We start from the raw sequence: 13,025 nt of genomic DNA, 5'->3' as shown, positions 1-13,025 counted from the left end.
CATCTTGCAAGAATTCCTTCAAAGCAGAGAAAATCAAAATCAGTATTGTTTGGCTTCTCCTCCTGCAGCTGAGATCCTGTGAGCAACCAGCGAGATTTTGTTAGAAATTTTAAAGGTGAGTGAAACCACAGTTTGAGCAAGCAGCAGGGCAGCTGCAGAAAGGACTGGTGTCCTATGGAGAACCATTACTGAGCAGCCCTCTGTCCTGAAAGGTAGCAAGAGAAAACTGAGGCTAGACTAAAGAATATATGGGGTTTGTGGGGATGAAGAGGTGAGAGAAGTTGCAGTGCCTGGAGACAGACAAACTATCAGTTGCAAAAATAAGTTTATACCTGTTACCTACACCTCTCCTCCATTATTTGTTCTCCTATGAATTAAAGATTATATTCTAAGTGGCGCTGACAGCTGTTGTGAGATATATTACCTGAAGTACATAGACTGAGAAAATGAAACATTCATTTGCCCTTAATAATCACATTGTAAATGAATGGAAAGCTCATTAAATGGATCTATTTCCTGTCAAACCTACTGTGGAAAATCCCTGGGCAAGGGATGTGTTTGCATAAGCCATATCAGGGCTTTCTATGACTTCCATGTGATGTTTATTCAGCAAACAGGCAGAGTATCTTTTCAGCATTATCAGTGGCTAAGATGCATCCAGTCTGTGAAGCTCATTTTGTAATCTTTCATCAGCATGCAGTGTTCCAGGTTTCCTGTGACTTTGGACAGATTTTTATGCCTGATTTTAGCTTCGGCCCTCCAACCCTTGCCCTGTTGTAAGCCTAGTTAAATAGGTACAAAAGGTTCCTGAAAAAAAGGAAAAATGGCATAACAAAATTTATTGCCAAAGTGTAAAGGCTGAGAGCAAAGCTGCAGTCATCAATGAACGGGTCACAGCTGGAACTGTGCACTCAAGGAACTGAGGGCCAAGGAGGTTTAAATTTTTTGCAGTTGTTTGAAAAGTGGGTAATATTGCAGAGGAGAGAAACTTGCAGAACAGAACTAGGCATCAGAGTATATCCTGATTCTCTGGGCTACATGTAATCAGAGATCCAGCAGTAACGAAGATAAAACCAAAAGTCATATCATTAAAGTCACGGAGGTCTTACACAGGTGAAAACTGCATCATCCTTTTTGAAATACCCACTGAGTTTTATTAATTTTTCAGTTCAATATGAGCTCTGAAGCTTCTTGTGGGCTCCAGCTTAAAGGCTTGCAATTCCTTTGTCTGACAGTTTATTTTGATATTGGTGGCTGTTGCTGATTTGCTTTTTGCTTTGTCAGTCTTTGTTTTTCTTTATTTAATCCATGAGGTCACTGACAGTGGATTCCAGAGTTTGTGTGAGAACTGAAGATCCTCAGATGCATACAGCTGTAATGGAAATCCCTTTGAATTAAAGGAATTGAACATAGGTTGCTTAATTGAGTGGGAGTAAAAAAGAATATGAGCAGAATTGCAACAGTCAGGAAAACAAGAACAACTGCTGATCTGGAGGGCTGCCCAGCACTTTCCTTAGGTGTTTCCCTCTTTAGGTAAGGCTATGCAAAACAGTCAGTACCCAAGTGGAAGAAAGAAAATGACTTAAAATCTTATGTCTTAATGTCCTATTTGAATTACTTTCTATTTGAATTACTTTTTTTTTTTTGTTTGGCCATTGGAAATATTCAGGCTCATCTTTTGAACTTTGGTTAAAACCAGAGACTGCATATGATTAAGAATTATCTCTTCTCTCTTATTAGAAAATTCTGGGGAAAGAATATATTGAATTCTCCTCTCCAAATGTTTGGGGTTTTTTTTCTTCAACCCTGGAATTTGAGATCCAGAGGGGATGAATTTCCAGAAGAAAAAGGGAGAAGGAAAGCATAGTGTTCAATACACTTAAAGATGTTTCATTTTTCATAATAAAAAGACTCTATAAACATGAGATTTTCTTGACTCACTCAGACATCTCCAATTAATAAATTTTATAGCTGTATTGTCTTTCATTCAGGCCAGATGCTGGCGCAATACCATGCACTCAGAATCTGACAAACTGGTCATGGAAGCAGTAGTTCAAATTCTTCAAACTTTCTCTTATCCTGGAATGAGCCTATAAACTTCCTTTGTCCTCAGTGCCTGATAATACCAGTCAAGTGAATATAATTTTTCTTGTATTTATTTTTTTCTCAAAACCATAATTGGCATACAGGCAGTTAAAGTGCTTTTTTTTTTTTTTCCAAGCAGTACAGTCATTACCAATTTTAAAGGAATGTATGTTTAACTTCTAATTGTTTCCAGTCTGATATGTTTATTCTCAAGGTTGTAAAAACCCATACTTGTGAAGACAAAGTTGAATGTTAACAGCTGTCTTAATATGGTGGAAAATTCAGGTTTTATTACCAAATAAGCCTAGTGTTCTGAAACCTAGGCAATCCACAGAAGAGCAATCCTTCCACACAAACTCCAGGAGAGAGAGGTTTCTAAAACATGAGCTAAAATCATAGGGACCTGACCGGAATAGGGCAGGCCTGCCCGTTTCTTCTTATAAGCAGACAAGGTAGAGATTTGGACACTTTATTTGGCAAAGTGCTCATGCCTTGCATTCCTGTTGATATCAGCAGAAGCAGTAGATCCTCCATACTGTGTACAGATGAGATTGTATCACTTAAGAGGCTGAAATTCTATGGAGATTTTTATTGTTTAGTGTGATACTCTACAGACCCATTGCCCAGTCTTCATAGTAGCTCTAGCAACTACGTGAAATGACACTGCTGATAAGTTATATCCTCAAAATTATATTTTCTGATTTTTTTTTTCAAGGTTCACTTTAGATATATGGAATTAACATTCCGTAGTCATTCCTTTTTATTATTATCAGTTCTGTGAAGTATTAGAAATGGATAAATCCACGGATGCTGAAAATCTGAAGATCCCTATTGTAAGAGCCCTTATGATTTTCTCATCATTTGCTAGCTTATGAAGATCTTTGACTTTCCTGTCATGGAGAAGTCAACTTGCCAAAAAACCAATAATACCTTTACAACACCACCTTTGTGTTGTGATGATGTTATTTTGACTTTGGTGTGGGGAATTCTTTTTGTTGATGTGAGTGAAGGTTGAGAAGATTGTGTGATGAATGTATGTTTTAATGATCCATGCTAATAATAGCATGAATTATTGTATAGACAATATCCTCTCCTTTCTATGTATAATAACAATCAAACAACCGAGCCCCAAACATCGTTTGGCCTTGATTCGTGTTAACTGTTCCTTTTCTTAATGTAATTTTAATTGCACTATCAGTCTAAGAAATATGAAAATCAAAACTAGGAACTCACATTACAACAACAATTATGTCTATTTTCTTTTAATGAAATATAAAATGGGTGTGTGAAGAGTGCAAGAAAACTTGTAAAGCATCCTATTTACATTACCATATCTATTATCCCATTTTCAGAAAAGTATGTAAATGCAACTAGGTGCAGTCATTCAACAGATGCAAACAGCATAGAGTTGCAAATGTTTCTGGCTGGCTATTACATCATCCGTCAGAAAACAGGCATGACAAAGTTCTTCTGCTACTTATAGAAATTAATATAAAAACAGTAGAAATCCCTTTTAGTTGCTAATAACGCAGGTAATTAATATTCTGGACAATGTCCCAGAGTTTTGGCCGGAACTGATTTTTTGTGGTAGAGTGGAATACAGCAGTGAACTCCTGAGCAGCCTACTCTTCACATGAGCTGCTATATAATTCACAAGTAAATGGCATCATTCTCACGTAATTCAAATAAATTGTGTTAGCTTTCTGGCACTTCCTTCCACACTTCCACATAGGGTTTCTTGTGACTTAAGTGAAACTAGGAGGGGAGCAGTCTGCCAAGGAAGCCCTAGAAATAAGAAGTTCATAATAGTAGTACTATCTTTATATTTATGAGAGATACAGAGAGAAGAAAGTACAAAAGATAAAGTCTAAAGGAGTAAAAACATTGTTTAAGCTTGTTTCTGTTTTCAATTAACTCGTTAAAAACCATAAGCAAAACTGACAAAAGATGCTGGAGGTATTTGATTAAAAACTGTAAAGATACAGAAATGGAAAATCATAACACTCCTTTTTTATGTATACAATTAGTCTTTGTTTCTCAGTCAAGTACATGAACAAAAATATTCCCCATGATTAAAGCAAACTTCCCAGTGAGATTTTCAGTCTCCTCTGAACCCCACTGAATGATTTATCAGTGGGATCCAAGCTGGGTCAAATTCGTCCCGTAGCTGCAGTATTTTCTGGAGCTTTCCAAAGATACTGCATAGCCCTGCCAAGAAAAGGATAAGTGATGTTGTTAGTAGAGGTCTTTTTCTGGTTTTAGATCGCAAATATAGTTTTGCAGCTCTTCATTATGTATTTTGCTAGTACACTGTTCAAATGAATTATGGCTGAAAGCGCTCTCTATAAAGAACTGCTCCTCTCAAAGCAAAGATGACACGGCAGACAAAGGTCCAAATTCTTCTCAAAGGGTTGTAAGAACTCCATTTTGTAAGGATCTGGCAGTCTGATTGTAGCTTCCTACTATATTACTGCTCATCACCTGGGTCAATGTAACCGCACGATACCCTTCCTCTATTCAGCACAAACCTCTGATACTTATGTTGAGCATTACAACAGGGATGAGCTCACATCTCAAGTGAGCAGGAGGTGAAATTCATCTCAAATAAAAGGCAGACTTAATCAAAGTAATTTAGGCTCCCTTCAGAGAGAGTCAGTGCAGAGAGAGGCGCTTTTGCCGTCATTCATGTCATCCTAGACTGCTGTCCTGGGATAAGCATGATGAACTCAATCTGGAAAATTTCATGGTGGGCTACTGCAAGTCATTCATGTGCCTGAGCCCTGAAACAGTTCTTCAGACTGGTCTGCAGCCAGCAGAATGGATGAATTCCAGAACAACTTGTCTGTCGTACAACTGGTCTGATGCTCTGTTCTCCAGGTGTACCTTCAACATTGTATTGGAATGGACAGAGGTGGCTTAATGACTTATTTCTAGCATCTGAAGTTACTTCCTGATGTCCTCTACCCTTTTATGTGACCAAAATTCTTGTATTTCTGTATTATGGTAGCTGCAGCCAGACATTTGAAAGGGATGTTCATCTGCCCAATACACGTGATGTCTCATCATGTATTGAACTTCTGTCTCTTGATTCATCTATTCTCTTTTGTCTTTATCCAATTACAATAAGGAAAGCAATGTTTTGCCTGCCCACCTTATGCCCAAAATATTTAATCTTTGCCTGTGGCCATTATTCTTTCCTAATGTATTAGCAGGACCATTCTGGAAAAGTCAAAGGACAAGTTCTGATATTTATCAACCTCCCTTTTGAAGTGAAGATGAGTAGCTATTCACACAGTAAGGAGAGGTGTTGACATACTAGAAGGGCTAACTAGAGAGAAAACTCTTTACTCTATAACACATGACTACAGTGAGAGATTTAAAGCTTGATAAAGTACCTGATGCAGCAATCAGTAGAAGATGTTTTACATTGTGCAGCGGGTCAAACTACATGATCATTGTGGTCTCTTCAGGTCTCAAAATCTATATGTCTTTATTCCGCTTATTCTTCTCTATTGGAAGTAGATTTCTCTAGAAGTGCTTAAGCTGCCAGACTAATTGAGTTTTAGGTTAATCAAGGAGTTTGAGCTGTTACTGGAAATGGAAGTAGCCTATACTAGATCAAAGTGATTGTGGCAGTTTGGAGGAATTTACTCTCAGAAAGAGAAAAAATACATGAAAAACAGTGAGCCACCAGGAATATGTGAAAGAGAAGGAAAAGAAGCCTGCAAAGAAAGAGAGCTGGAAGAAGGAGAGAGCAGATACTTATTTAGCTGTGGTACAGAGCTTTCTGTGTCGATCAGACACAATCATGGCTGCACAAGCCTAAAGGAAGCTGATGTTGCAAGTGCTGGAGTATTATTTGGTTTGCAATTGATATTTATTATTTCTATAATTATTATTTCTATAATTATTATAGTTCTGGTCTTTATGGAAGGAAGATAGATTTTTTCAAACCTGGAAATATTACAGATTTTTAGCCTCATATATTTTGTTTTAGTTTCTGAAGATCCAGAAGGCAAGTGGTAAGAAAAGCAATTCATCTATCCTCTGAATTTAGCTCTGGCTCCCTGTGGAAAAGGTTAGAAATATCTGATAATTGTTGCTAAGAATCTAGTGTGCGTTTAATTTCTTTCTGCCACACTGATAGCAAGAGTTAACATAGCCTTGAGAAGCAGATTTACACATCTCTAGGTCAGTAATTGGGTAATGATAGTCTAAACACTGATACCTGTGGAGCACAGGGTGCCAAGAACTGGTCTTGTGTTGTCCATTTGAAAAGGGAACACATACCCACAGCTCTCCAAGGACAGGGCTCTGAAGAATACTTGGCAGCCACAGGGCAATCATCTGATCATGAGCTAGCACCCTACCTTGGGAGGTTCTCAGCAATTCCTAGCCTCAGCTTCAGGGTGAGTGCATCTAGAAACCATCCTTCCTTATCTTCTACACTCAAGCCTCTTCTGCCCTTGCTCATGTGTATATTCTCCCTATTCCTCTTTCCTCCATTTATTTCATCCTAATAAACTTGTGGAAAATACGTTTCTACTGTGCACCGAACCAACAAAAATAGAAGGCCTATCCAGCCTACTATCTTTTTTTCATAGCTGGGATCCCAGAGCAGCACAAGATTTAAGAATACACCTGCAAGATGGAGCTCAGCTTCTACCATGTTTTCTAACCAAAGAACTGAATTATTGATGAACAAAGCCTGAAGCATTTAAGGTTAAAATATGTACTATAAATCATACACCAGCAGATGACCCTAAACTGAATATATAGCTGAATTAATTTTGGTTTCATGTGACGTCAGCATGGCCCATTGGATGAGTTACAGCCTTGCATTCACTCTGGGGCTATCTATTATCTAATATGTCTGACTTGATTTTCAGTTTCAGGCAGGCAAATTGACCATGTATACTTACTTGCTTGTGTCAGTAGCTAATTTTAGGTAGCTAGTCTAATTGAAGATGTTATGCTCCTTTAGCTTGTCAAACAGAAATTCACATTTTCTGATTGATGTGATTCATTTATATTAGATTTGACTTGACAGGATGACAATGCGTAATATAGAATACAAGGATGACAGGGTTCTCCATCTCCTCTGTCACATTTCATTATGAATGGTCTAGTCAAGGCTGTGGCCTACGGTATCTTACCTGCAATATGATAAAATTTGAACAGTATTGCAGCCATATATGGTCTACACAATATGTTCTCACAGGTGGTGGTATGCTTTCAGAAGGGTGACAAGTTAAACAGCTTCCTTACATTTGTAACCCTTCTATGTAACTGGCTTTGTGACATCCTGATGTGATTGAAAAATTACTGAGAAAAGGTGGAAGAAAAAGAGAAATTCCTTGAAAGCAAGCTAAACAAGCTTTAATTGATAAAAAATAACAAAAATATTTTGGAGGGGTTGAAATATGGAAGGAAAGTAAATACTAACTAACACATCTGTTGGTGGAGGAGAGAATGGGTTAGATGGGGAAAATGGAACAGTAGCCAGAAGTTGAAAAATGTGTCAAGAAATATAAACATGACATCAAATAAAAAGATACCAGTAGCTTCAGCAAAAAAATGTTGGGGAAAGCGGTAGATAATAGGAAAATGGTCCACAGGTGGGTCTGTGGAGTAGTAACATCCATAAACTCATCAGCAACAAGCACCTGCGTGGCCAAGATGCAGCGGGTGGTCCGTCAGTCCAGCACCTCTCACGCTTAGGCACGACAGGGTGATAGGAAGCAAAGGGCAGAATCTCTCTAAGATCACAGTTGGTATTAAATGTGTGTTTCTAAGTGGAAAATTGTGTATTCTGTTGTTTCTAGAGGTGAAATGCCTTGTATACATACAGGGCATGTTGAATACTCAATTTCCCGTGCCACGACAGTCTCCTTTTTAACTGTGTGGGCAATCTCACTACCGTCCTGATAATTGTGGTAAGGATAGGACTCCATCTGCTTTAACAGCTTCATCTGCGCAGTCAGTCCAGCCTGCCCGGGGCCATTGGTGCTACAGCATTCCCACTACGGATCTGCACGTGTACAGCTCTCAGTGACTCATTGCAACATTCAGTTTGGAAGGAGCCTTGAGACATCTCTAGTCCAATCTCCTGCTCAAATTAGGTTCAACACTGAGTTCAGACCAGTTTTTTCAGGGCTTTGTACGGTTGGGTCTTTAAAGGACAAACTGTGTCTCCGAGGACAGAGATCCACGACCTCTGAGATGTCCAGGTTAAAAGCCCCTATCTCTCCTCTATTGTAAGAATTCACGTCAAGCCCCTTCCCTATGCCCTGCCAAACTGGATGTGCTCCCTAGTCCCATGCTTACTCAGCCCTCCTTCTCGTACTAGGAGCTTGTATTCTCGCTTCCCGTTCTGCTGGCCAGTTCCTCGTTCCATAAGTATTTTTGTTGCCTACGTTTTTGTACTGCCTCTGAGAAGGAGGTAATGGGCAGGGGAGTAATGTCCGTTGTTTCACAGAGGCAAATGAGCTGGTATAGCTGCTCCTGCAGTTTCCAGCCTCACTCTTGCAGATTCCATCTGGCCGACAGTAACAGGGCATGACCGGTCACTTCATGTATCTCATCAAGGAAAAGAGATTTTTAAGTTTCCAGTGCGGCAATTTAATAAATGTTCTTATCGTCCAACACAGACTTAAACTGTTTTTAAAAACAGGTGAAAAGAGATTTTGTATAGTAGAGGAGACTTGTAGAACCTGTTCTGGAAGCAGAACAGTTTTTGGCTAACCTGTCTTACGATGGAGCATCACCTCTCTCAGTGTGGTATCCCCAGTAGGCTTTGCACAAACTCCATTTGCTGCTGATGTGAACAGAGATGTTGCAGAGTGGCAGTTCTAGGGACTTGGTGACCATCCTATTAAAACTCCAGAGACAGATTAAATTTCTGGCCACTACGGAAGTTTTGCACTGGCTGAGATCATGTTATCTGCAGAGAAGAGAAGTTACTGCTTCACCTGGAGGTGTTTCACTTTGAATTGAAATGGCAGATAGAACAGAACATGCATCTGTCTTTTCTTCCTTTTTTGTTTCTAAGGCCCACAATAAGGCATCCTAACATAACACAAGCAGAATAATAAGCTTGAGGCTTCTTTTCCCATTTTTTAAATCAAACTTTTAAGACATTTTAGGAGGTAAAATAGATCTAAAATAAGAAAGCTCTGTCCCCAGTTCCTCTTCTCCAAGGTGCAATATGAGCAAGACTGCTGAATGGAGCTTTTAAACATTTCAAGATGTTTAAATGTTCAAAATCACCCTTTGGCATTCAGTCTCTTGCGGTGACCTGCAGATATTTCACTATATTTTGGATAAAAAGGAATTATTACAGCAATAATATAGTTGCATATGCCTATAGCTAGGTTATGCTTGTCTGATAAAAGGACACTGTACTAAACTGTACCAAAATTCAAGCTTCAGCCTTTATACATTCAAGTGCTGGGTGGCTTAAAGAAAGGAAAAAAAACGTAGATGCTTTAGCAAGATGAAATAGCAATAACACATTACAAAGTTACTGGTACAGTAAGAGATATAGAATATAGAAAACAGGAGGAACAATGACATGAAGCTCAGTCAAGGTGAAGGCTATATTCAAAATTAGTAGCATTGTTACAGCCAAGATGGATAAAAGCAAGGCATAGTATAAGTACTAAAGGAAAATTTTTTACTAAAAGCAACTGGGATGTCTGGAAAAATAAATAAGCTTTTAGGTACACTTTCCTGTCAATGAATATAACATAAATATAAAAGATGTCCTTCAGAAATAAGATACTTGATTCGGATTCTTTGTTCTTTATGCATATTCTTGTACTTTGATGTTTGCATTTTTGCAGTTTTAATGTTGTTGCAGCTGTAATGATCTAAGGAAATTTTCTTCAATTACATTACGTTTGAGAATTGTATTTTTGAAAATCCATACACTTTTTCCAGCTGTTCTAGTAAAAGATATGCCCTCTCCCTGTAAACCTTGCCCCTTCTCTACTATGAAAGTATAGTGAAACAACTTGTACTTAAAAAGTTAAGACCCATAGCTATCAACTGCAGCAAAAAAAACTACACACAAAGCAAGCTATATTGTTTTCTATGGTGCAGTGGAGAGAATCCTGGTGTTTTGTGGCCAGGGAAAGTATAAATGAGAACTAAAAAAAAAGGATGAAGGACGCCTAAAATAGACAAATATGTGAAAGTGAGGGACAGCTGCACCACATGCCCCATGTAGTGTGGAGATTGCCAAAGAAACAAGAAGAGGCTGGTGGGGATCTTTTTAAAAAAGAAATTAAAACATTTTTTGTATTATCATTTTTTACAAATAGTAAGATTTACTATTCCCTCTCCCCATGCTTAATTTTTAAAGACAATTTAGAAGAAAAGTGGAATAAGACGTAGGCATGTTTAAAAATAATTTTTTCATATTTTGTGTATGCTGTATTTCAAAGAAAAATTACCCGCATTTTAGACAGATATTTCAATTAGCCTGTGCTGATATTTGTGAATGGTACTAAAGATCTACTGTTGGCTTAAATACCATCGGCAGTAAACTTTAGTTGTGCCTCTCTTTAGAAACACAGCAAAATACTGCCTCTGTCTTTTGTGACTAATATATGTGGCAGTACACATAGAACTATAGATATGAATGTAAGAATAATGCAAGGGGTGTGAAAAACTCAGAGCTGTGTTTTTATGCGTCAAGTATGAGTGGAATCCACTGTTCAGGAATCCATGGTTGAGGATCAAGGTAGGTTTGACATTCAGTGTTTCGCTGTTGCCAAACAAAAGATGCTCCTCTTTTATAAATCCTGCTGTACCGAGTTCTTCACTGTTAAACGTGTTTTCTCCAAAGAGCTATGATTCAGTCTGATCTTAAGAGCTCTTCTCCTGTTACCTGCTCTCAGCTTGTCTAATCAGGGTCCTTGTAGCTTGAGTGGCAAGGCCAGTCCAATTTTATCCCTCCATAAAGCTATAGCACAGGTAGAATTATCCCAATTTCATCCTTGATGTTAACCTTTCATTAATTTCTGGTGCTTGTATCTTTTTTGACCGTTAACTAAAGGCTGGTATCTCGCTACATATTGTAGCTTTAGCACAGATTGTATTTATTTCAGAATTCCTGAGGCAACTATCATATTCCTTCCATAGATACCACTACGGTAGTTGATACAGATTTGGAGGTGAAGATAATGGAACCAGAAAGAGTTTATGGTAATAATAGATCTCTTTCTCTTCATTACATGAGGCACTCTAATTCATGTAATGTTCCTTCTCCAGTGGAGGACTGCAGCAGATTGCCCATTCTTGAGCTCAGTATTAATTATGCTTACTAGTGCTTCTGTAGTTGAAGGTCCCATGATAAACTCCTATTTTATTTTTAGGGGTTTATAATTCATCTTTAAAAGCCCACTTTGGACTGAAATATGTCACCACCATCTAACACCGACTTATCTGACCCAGCAGTAATATATGATAGATATGGAAGGAAGAAGCTGCACTTTGAATAATTCAAGGTGATTACCTCATGTGAAAAATCATTCTTTTCATGTGCATGTCATCGGAATGGCCACATAAGTATGCACCTAACATTGACAGGCTATATCTCATCATAGCACTATGTCAATAAACACAGGCCAGTCCTCTTCCCTACTTTTTTCTTCCTGATACAGTTTGCATTACAAGAACTGAATTAAATATCTTTCAAAATTCAACAGAAAATATGGAAAAAGCTGCATATATCAGTCTTTTGACATTCCCAGTGCTAGGATACACAGTGGCATGATTTTTAATAAGATACCTTAATTTGTATGTCACCAAAGGAGAAATCCTCTCCATCGATACTTGTATTAGTGGCTTTTCGTGAATTATGCAGTTATTGAATTTGAGAGCAGAGTTACAGCTTTAGAGGACAGGTGTGTACATCACAAGACCCCTGATGCTAATGAATCTCTAGCTGAACAAAATCATCAGACTTAGCTCAGTACTCTTTTTCCAAACTATAGACTCAACTCAAAATTGAGTATCAAATTATTTCTGCCAAAGAATACAAGTAAAATATGAATCAATGGAGCATGCAGCTGTCGGAGTAGAGTCATCAGAACAACGATTAAGCTACCCTTTGTATAAAGGAAATTAAGCTCCTACTTAATCAGTCTCCATCCCAAGGGATTATGAAGTAATGCCCTCCTCTGTTTTTTTCCAAAGCCCAGTAGTGATGGGGAGCAGACCAGATGCTCACTGAGAGTCGAGAGCCCTCAACCCAACGTAAGATCTACCATATAACAGACTCGCCTCATTTCATTGGTGTATTTCTCTGTGATTATTTGCTGACCTTCCCCACAATTTATACCGTACACCAGGAAAACGTCAGCTCTCCAGAAATGCAGGAATGGAAATGTGAATGTAGTTATAACAGTGCAAATAACCATTCTACAGAGAAATGGAGGTCTTTTCTCTCTTAGAAACCATTGCAACGTATTTTTGCTGCTCCATTTCCTAGCTTTTCCTTCACTGAAAATAAGGTAATTTTTGAGTATAGTTTAAATTCAGAACTAAAGTAGTTGCAAACACTGCTGCGATATCCATCTCTTTCCCACCTTTTCCTATTATAATCTTCACTACCAATAACTGAAGGAATACTTCAGTTAAAGAAGGCATCTTATGCATTTGCTGACCATTTAGTATTGATCCCCCTTTTAAAGTGTACAATGTACTTTGCTCATTTCAGAGTACAGCTGTTAGCACCTTACCTTAATCTGTACATATTGCATACCCTTTGTTTTTCAGCCATTTGTTGCTCTGGTTAACTAGACCATCAATAAATCTGGACTCTCTTAGAATTTCGGTATAGAATTACTGGGTAGCTCCGTAACTGAGATCGGGTACAGTATACTTCACTTCTGAAGCTTTCTGTAGCATAACTATTGGAACTATAGCACTAC

Source organism: Aquila chrysaetos, chromosome 7 (assembly GCF_900496995.4).
Source record: "Aquila chrysaetos chrysaetos chromosome 7, bAquChr1.4, whole genome shotgun sequence".
NCBI lineage: Eukaryota > Metazoa > Chordata > Aves > Accipitriformes > Accipitridae > Aquila > Aquila chrysaetos.
This window is presented reverse-complemented; position numbering follows the sequence as displayed.